Below are 7,796 nucleotides of genomic sequence, written 5' to 3'. Positions count from 1 at the left end.
AAGGTTGAAGGAATTATAGGCGAAAATATGAAGCACGTGGTTCGCTTTATGAAATCCAAAGCATAATTCAAACGTGCACTTAAATCGATTAGGCATTTTGTAAATAAAGGAAACATGGACAAAGAGGTGTTGATGATCATTCATTGAATTTTTGTATTTTGACGCGTGATGGTGTGTGATAGAATTGATCTTTTCTCATAAAATATCTCATAAACTGTTATAAATAAAAAAGATATAAATGTAGACGAGCACTAAAACATATTTAAAAAAATATTGCTTATTACTACATATCATGAATCGGTAAATCAATGTAAAAGCGCATGAATTGAACCTTGGTTGAGTTTCTAGTTACTATATAATTTCGCCAGGTTATAGGGCTGTGCAATTAAATTAAGATCCCCTATACTCTACAGAGCACGCCGAAATTTAATGGCTTCATAACCTAAATAAAATGAGGTACTTATGACAACCCTTTAAGAGATCTAATACCGAAACTGAAGCTATACTGATCCTGACACCAAAACATCACCTACTCTGGTTCAAAAATGCACATCACTAAATGCCCATAAATGCCCTGGAGCCGGTCATGAATCCATACCGGTAATGGAACTGATATTAAATCCATAGCAGACTTGGAACTGATACTGAACCAATACCGGTCTTGGAGTTGCTTATGAATCCATATCATTTCTGGAACTGAAATAAACTCATAGGAAAGGATACTGAACCAATACCGATCCGATAATAATGAAAATTATGCTTATAATTCTGCATTAGTAAATAGTTCGTACTCATAGCACTACGTGATTATATTTCTAGAATTTGCTTTATTCTATTGTCACTCGTTTGACGTACTTTACGGCTTTACAACATTATATTTTATTTTCCTGCCGCGTGTCGTGCTCCTCGTGTGGGTTTCGTGAAAGTGAACGAGGATCGGTGCAACCGATCCTTTCCAACCTCGCAACTATCTAACACTACTACTGTTACAATATAACCTATCGCTGAAAATGCCTGTTACAGGGTTCGCTCGGTGAGTTTGGCAAGGGCTGCTGATTGTGTTGGGCGCTAGGTGGCGTTAGTCACTACAATTCTTATAAACTTGTTTTTTCCTGTCTGATAAAGTACTTCTATCTTCACCCTATGGCTTGCACGATTGATCACAGATTTTTGCTAAACGACTCCTAGGCTTATGCTGTACCTATATTTCATATCTTCCATCGTGCTCTTGGGATGAATCCATCAAAATTTGCAACATCAAATGATTAAAATAGGCACCAATAAATAGATTATTAAGCTATCTTATTGGTTATAGAATTAAGACATTGGTTATAGAAACTTACCCTCAATCCACGGGTGATTTTGAGCAATAGGCTAGTAAATAGGCTCCAGCAATATGTAACAGTAGGTCCTATGGAACAGTCGTCATGTCCTACGGCTTAACATTTTGCTCTAAAAACGCTTAATCCGTGTATGGAACGGACCGAACCTACCATACGCAGAATAGTATATAATATTGGTGTATAAAAAACGACGCTTTGTTAATAATTTCTAAATTTTATTGACTACAAGCACTGCAAACTCATTTCCGGTTAAGAAAACCACCCTTAATGTCGTTTTAATGGAATAAATCCACCAAAAGACAACCAGATCCAAGGATTCAATTTATAATAGATCTTGTTAATTCGAAAAGATGTTGAATTCAACCAGTGGCTCAATAATAATTACAACACAATGTACCCATCGCATTTTAAAAGCCCCTGACTCAACCATAAATTCTCTCGATCTGCTGCTGTGTGTGGTAGTTAAATGGAAAGCTCACACTACAACACTGGTTGCTGCACCCCAGCTAGCCAATCCAATAAAGTCCTATTAACACAGAAATGATAGAAATGATCATCACAATTCCTCACAGACACACTCGCTCGCAGAGTGGGTTGTCTGGCAGCACTAAAATTTAAGTAAAATTAGACAATATTCGACAGCGGGTGCGCCTCTGCTAGCGTTCTTTAAACTCCCTTCTTTATGGCAGTAAGCATTAACACACAAAAACTTGAAGAGGAAAAAAAGGCACCAAATCGAAACGACTTCCGCATACCAGCACATCAGTTCGGTCTGAGCTGGTCCCCATCCCCCGGACTAGTCTGAAAGAATTCGAATGTGCTTGAAATTTGTGCAGGCCCTTAGCTCAACAAGCATCCCTCCTTCCAACGGCACCGCCCCTACTACAGCCGCGAAACTGCGAAGGAGAAGAGCAGAAGCGGAAAGCTGTAGAAACCACGGGAAGCAAAAACGAAATTTGAATTTCTAATTTTATTACTTCACTGTCGTGGCGGCTGGTGTCAGAACGAAATGCCAATACTTGTCTCCGGGGGCGCTTGCAGCCCCAAAAAGGGTTCCCCTATTTCCAACTCCGACAACGACACAAGGGAGCGCTGCGTCTCAGGGGTGGGACGGTGCGCACTCTAATGGTGTAATTTACCTTACATTACCCATCATTGTACCGCGCGCGTCCGGTATTTGTGTTGTGTTTTCTTTTCGGTGCCTTTTTTTCGGCTTGGTGTAGCATGCGAACACCGCAACACTTTTTTTGCCCACCAAATTCGAAAAACAATGGAAATGGGATAAGGCAGGAAAACATTGGGTCACGTGAACCGGGGCCCTGAATACTGGAACGATTGGCAGTGCGGTTCACGCTGAGTGTTTAATTGAATGGGCTGTGCGTTTGTGTATGGGGGCTGCTGCTGCTTTTTTTCCTGCCCGTGGGTTTCGCCAGGACTCGGTTTAATGATAAATTGCTCTACAATGTACAATAAATGGAATGGAATTGCGTTAAAGCAGCAGCATTGTGCGTGTGTGTGTGTGGCGAGTTAATTTTTCTCCCTTGTGTTGTGCCGTTCAGCTGGCAAAACCTCATTCATTCAGGCTTCCGCGCCTAACCGCGCTGCACGGCACTCACGCCACCCAGTGTGCTCCTTTTTGGTCACTCACATTCTAGAAAAGGCTCTCGTTCTCTCTCTGGATTGCTGACGCTCCCGCGAAAGGTGATGAATCCGTTTTATGAATCGAATTCGGAAACTTGTTGAGAACGAGCCATCGAGCAACAAGCACACTAAGCTGCTTTATGGAGACACACTCACACACACACACACACTTACACCAATCTGATGGAGGCTGTAACGCACACCGCGACACAATGACCATCCCCAACCGAGCTGCCTTTGTGACGTTCAGCACGCGCGCATCCGGTGTATGGAGTTTAGGGCACCGTCGGACGTGCCGTTTTTCTCTCTCTCTCTCTCTCCGCTCGCTGGCTCGCGCCGAAGCTCTGTCGGGCGCCGTGTTCGGGTCCGGTCACACGCTCGTACATCCGGGCCGTGGCGCAGGTGCACTCGAGCTCGCAGAGCGGGACGCACCGGACAGCGTGGTCGTGCGAAAAGGTGGAACCATTGGAACGGCCGATAAGGGCTGTGTTGCTCAGTACTAAAAACCCACCCGTCCCCAGGAGCGCGTGTACTAAAAGCCCTGCCGAACGCTTGTCTGACAGCCCGAGCCCGAGGGTGTGGGCAAGGAAAGGGGAGGGAGGCTTTGGTGCGGGTTTAGCAGCGCGATGGGAGCGCGTCCTTGTCGTCTGGCGTAGTCCGTGTCCCGTGATCGGGTGCGACCTAATGCCCGACTTCCGAAATGGCCACGGAAGCCACACCACTGTCCAGCTAGAAGAGATAAAGAGAGAGAGAGAGAGACAGTGTGTGAGCGAGCATCTCTGTATTGTCTGTGTGTGTGTGTGTGTGTGTGGAGCGTCGCTGTTCGGGCCGGGAGAGTCCCTCGCACTACGGGAGCCCGACAATCGCGCTTCCCGACGCCCGATCGGCCCTGGTCGGGCTGTACGGACTTCGGTCACGAAAAACCAGGGCTAACCCAGTGCTGGCAGCATCACTCCGGGAGCTACCGTCCCAGTTGGTGTTCCGGTTTAGAGTCGTGCTGTTGTTTTTTGTATAGATTTGTTACTTAATGCTTTAAATATATCTATATATATACATATACATATATGTGTGCAGTGAGGGTATACTTTTGCTTTAACCATTTTTCACGGTCGAAATCGGCGTATCGGCGAATCAAGTGAGCCTGTGTGTTAAATGTGTGTGTGTGTGTCCGTGTGTGTGTGTGTGCGTGGATGTTCGTGGCTGTGCGTGTGTTGCTGTGAACCGTTGAACAAACGCGAGGGAAAACTGCCAGTGCCAGTGGCAGCTACTGGGAAAGAAAGGAATGGGAGTGTACTGGAAAATGTGGCAAAGTGAAAAGGAAAAAAACGTCCCACACACACACACACATACACACACTTACACACACGCGCAGTTCTTAGGCTCGTGCTCAAACGAGGGTAATACAAAAGAAAGAAAAGAAAAGCATACATTTTCACCTCCCCACAAAACAGTGCGTTAGGAGTGCGTTGCACAAGCAAACGACCGCAGCTTTGGGTTAAACCATTTCGTGGCAAATTGGACCGGTGCTCAGCCTTTGCTCGGGTGTCGGGTACCGAAGAAAGAAAAGAAAAGCGCTGAAGCGCTCACTTGTGCCATAGCCACAGCTCGTCCGCAGCAAGGCGACCCGCAAACGAGCTGCCTGAACTGCGTGCGTGCGTGCATGCGTGCGCGTGTGTGAGTGAAAGCGACCTAGTGTGCGTGTGTGCTTGTGTGTGTGAGAGAGAGAGAGGGAGAAAGAAAAAAAGAAGAAAGAACTATGAATGGGCAACCTGCTTCCACAGGGTCCCGGTTGCCCGGACTGTTTGGACGGGGCCATTGAATTGAGATGGCGATGCTGCCGAGCTCTCTCGCAGCGTGGCAGCGTGTGGGAGGGCAAACGGAGTGCGTGTGAGTGCGAAGTGCTTTTCCCCGGGGTGTCCTCCTGGAAGAAAGGACCGTGAAAAATGAACGTACATGTGTGTGTGTGAGTGTGTGTGTGTGTGTGTGTGTGTATCTCGGGAACGTACAGTAGTACGCACAGGTGTTGAAGAGGGTTTTTTTTCGCTTGCACAGGGAAAGGAAAGGAGAAGAGAATGATGGGGATGAGAAACAGCTCAGACAAAGCGTACAGTGTGTGACAGAGCCAACGGTGCAAACGGGCAACAGTGTAGGGTTTCGCATTCGATGAGGATACATTTTTCATTGAAATATGTGATTTTTCTACAATACTTCATACCTCGGTTTGAGAAAAAACTACGCCGAAAAGTATGTGCATAATGTATTAAAATCGATGAGAAGGATTGCTTGTACGCATAATGGTGTTAGCAAATTGATACTCACACTCCAAGGGCATTTTTTGCGAACGTATTGAAGCAACCAGTGTGCCAGAGCGGTGTTGTTCGACACCGATGGAGACGCCTGGTAGGTCACCGATAGAGAGTGGCTGCGTACTTGCTCGGTTATTGTGAAATAAACTTGCTCTTTGTAGCAGAAAATGGTCTCAATTAGTAACAATTATAGCAAACGTTTGAAAAGTGTTCACTCAAACGTTACAAGGGCAAGTCGTACTGTTCACACTATTTTTTTGGGGGGAATTTATAGATATTTCATTACTGGCAATGTAATCTAAACGGTTTAGTGATGTGTGTGTGTGTGTTTTTTCCCCTTCTTTCATTTGCTTTTCTCTGCCTCCCCTAGTACAGCATTTGTGGAATTGCTCACCGCCGATCCACCTCCTCACACCCACGCACCATGGTGAGAATGCTAGTGCGAGTGATTTAATTACAGCAAATAAACCCGAGCAGCGAAGAGGATACGAAAAAAAAAGTCGAGTGGAGTGTGCGAACGAGGCAAACAGGAGCGAAAGAGTGCAAACTAATGTGGGTGTGAGCGAAAACAACAACAAAAAAAATAGTAAAAAGTGAGTGAGAGCGAACGTGTCTGAGTAGAAAAAAAGTGTGCGTGTGTGTGTGTGCGTGTGGCGAGCGAAACCGACAGGCAAAAAGGCTACGGTCGCGTGAGAGCGGTGAGAGTGTGAGTGTAATAAAATTAGTAGCCCTTACCAACAAGTGTGCTCCCACGGGTAGTTTTGCAACAAACGCCAAAAAAGGGGCCAACAGAAAGCCACGGGAAAAAGAAAGAAAATCTACCCCAACAAAAAAGTGCTCGACCAAAGAAGGCAAACAAACAGGCAGCAGCAGTGGGAAAATTATTGAAATCCACTAACAAGTACAGTCCGCGGGAAGCCCCCGTTTGCCCGTTTCGACCGACCGGATACGGATCCGATTCCTTCGAACGTAGCAAGCATGAAGGACGGTTGGAAATTACGAAACCAGCAGCATCCGCCGACCGGAGTGACCCACAGTGAGTGTGCGAGAGCGGGCTGAGTGAGACCGCCGAAACATCCTTGGGAAGATGTGTGTAGCCGCGCACCTTCGCGAAAATTCTTCCCCTCCGCTGCTTGGGCTGGCGTAAAAAGTGCAGCATCCACGCGCGGCTGGCAACGTGATTGCGTGTGAAGGGCCAGCGATCGAGATGATTCGAGTGACCGTGGTGAGCCTAGCGAACGACTGCTTTGTGCTGAAGGAAACAGGTAGCCCCAGCCTGTGAGTTTGATCGTGTCATCGCGAGTGAGTGTGTGTGTGTGGGCGCGTGTAATTGTGCGTTTGAGTGTGCAAATGTGGCCACTTTGTTGAGCAGCGCGCCACCGGACGCCGTAAGCAGTTTGCGTGAGGGCACGAGGTGAAGCATAAAAGAGGGCGACTGCTGCTCACCTGCTGGGTGAATGTGAGTGAGTGAGTTTGGGGCTGAGTTTGGTAGTGAATGTGGCATTGAGCGAGTGAGCCTTGAACGGGTGCGTGCGTAGTGCGAGTGAGCCTGTGCGAGAGGATACAGTGAGACCGGAGCTGCTGGGAATCGTGCGAATCGGCGTGAGCCGTGATAGTGCCACCAACCACACTGCCCGCCCAGCTGGGACAGGGCAGCGCTAACCTTCCGAATGGTCACCAATGGCTGGGAAGTGTGGCGGTAAGCAACATTTGCTGCAAAAGGTAATAATGAGATGATGTGTTTTTGGTACAAGAAACAGTTGAGCCAAGCACTCCTGGTTTATAATGAAAATATCACTCAATGAATGTTATTGATATTTGTTTGTTAAAATAATGATGGTTTGGGGCTTATAACAAACATATTATAAGTGTAGTTTCCTCTACAACAATCATATATGAGAAGCTATTTGAAAGGATATTCGACATTTTTATCATTAAGTTATTTCCAGCAAGGGTTTCTACTTACTTTCTCACTTTTAAAGTTATTTATATTAAAATTTCAACCGCTTGTAGATTCAATTTGAAAGGTTTTCATTATTTCACGTAATTTTCCTTACCCTTACTCTTATCATTTAGTACAACGACCGTTCGCACGGAGTCGTTCGCATAGGAGCATTCGCGTTCGGTTTCTTGCCATTTTTTCTTCTTCTCTTGCTTCTGTCTGTAGCTCGATGCCCTTGCCAATGTGTCTCCTTGGGTGCTGGGATGTAGAACAAAAGAACAGCGTTTTGAAATCACGGCCACCCCCACAAATACACCCACACACACATACAAGCGCAACGAGGAAAGCACGTACGATTCTGGCCAATGCTGAATGCTCTACTAACACCATTACCCACTGATTATGGTTGTCTGCCGTGTACTGGTTGCTGGAAGGAGTTAGGAGACTTTGTGTGCGCTATGTTTGAAGATGTAATAAAATGAAGGAATTTTTCATAATAATAATGCGCTCAATTTTAGAATGTAAGAAAGAATCTGAACGATTTCTGCAACGATGTAGAAAAAA

General features: G+C 46.1%; 1 protein-coding gene across 1 annotated transcript in view; it reads left to right on the top strand.

Annotated features, from left to right (window-relative positions):
* Positions 1–3,925: 3,925 nt before the first annotated feature.
* The window catches only part of LOC1275447 (neuronal acetylcholine receptor subunit alpha-7), a 104,193-nt gene continuing 100,322 nt past the window's right edge, over positions 3,926–7,796 (top strand). The window contains exons 1-2 of the mRNA XM_061653071.1: positions 3,926–4,063; positions 5,661–7,012. The gene's annotated coding sequence lies outside the window, so the exon portion shown is untranslated. The remainder of the gene's footprint in view (positions 4,064–5,660; positions 7,013–7,796) is intronic.

The sequence above is a fragment of the Anopheles gambiae genome, chromosome 3 (assembly GCF_943734735.2).
Source record: "Anopheles gambiae chromosome 3, idAnoGambNW_F1_1, whole genome shotgun sequence".
Taxonomy (NCBI): domain Eukaryota; kingdom Metazoa; phylum Arthropoda; class Insecta; order Diptera; family Culicidae; genus Anopheles; species Anopheles gambiae.
Note: the sequence above shows the minus strand (reverse complement) of the source record. Positions and strands in the feature narration are given on the sequence as shown.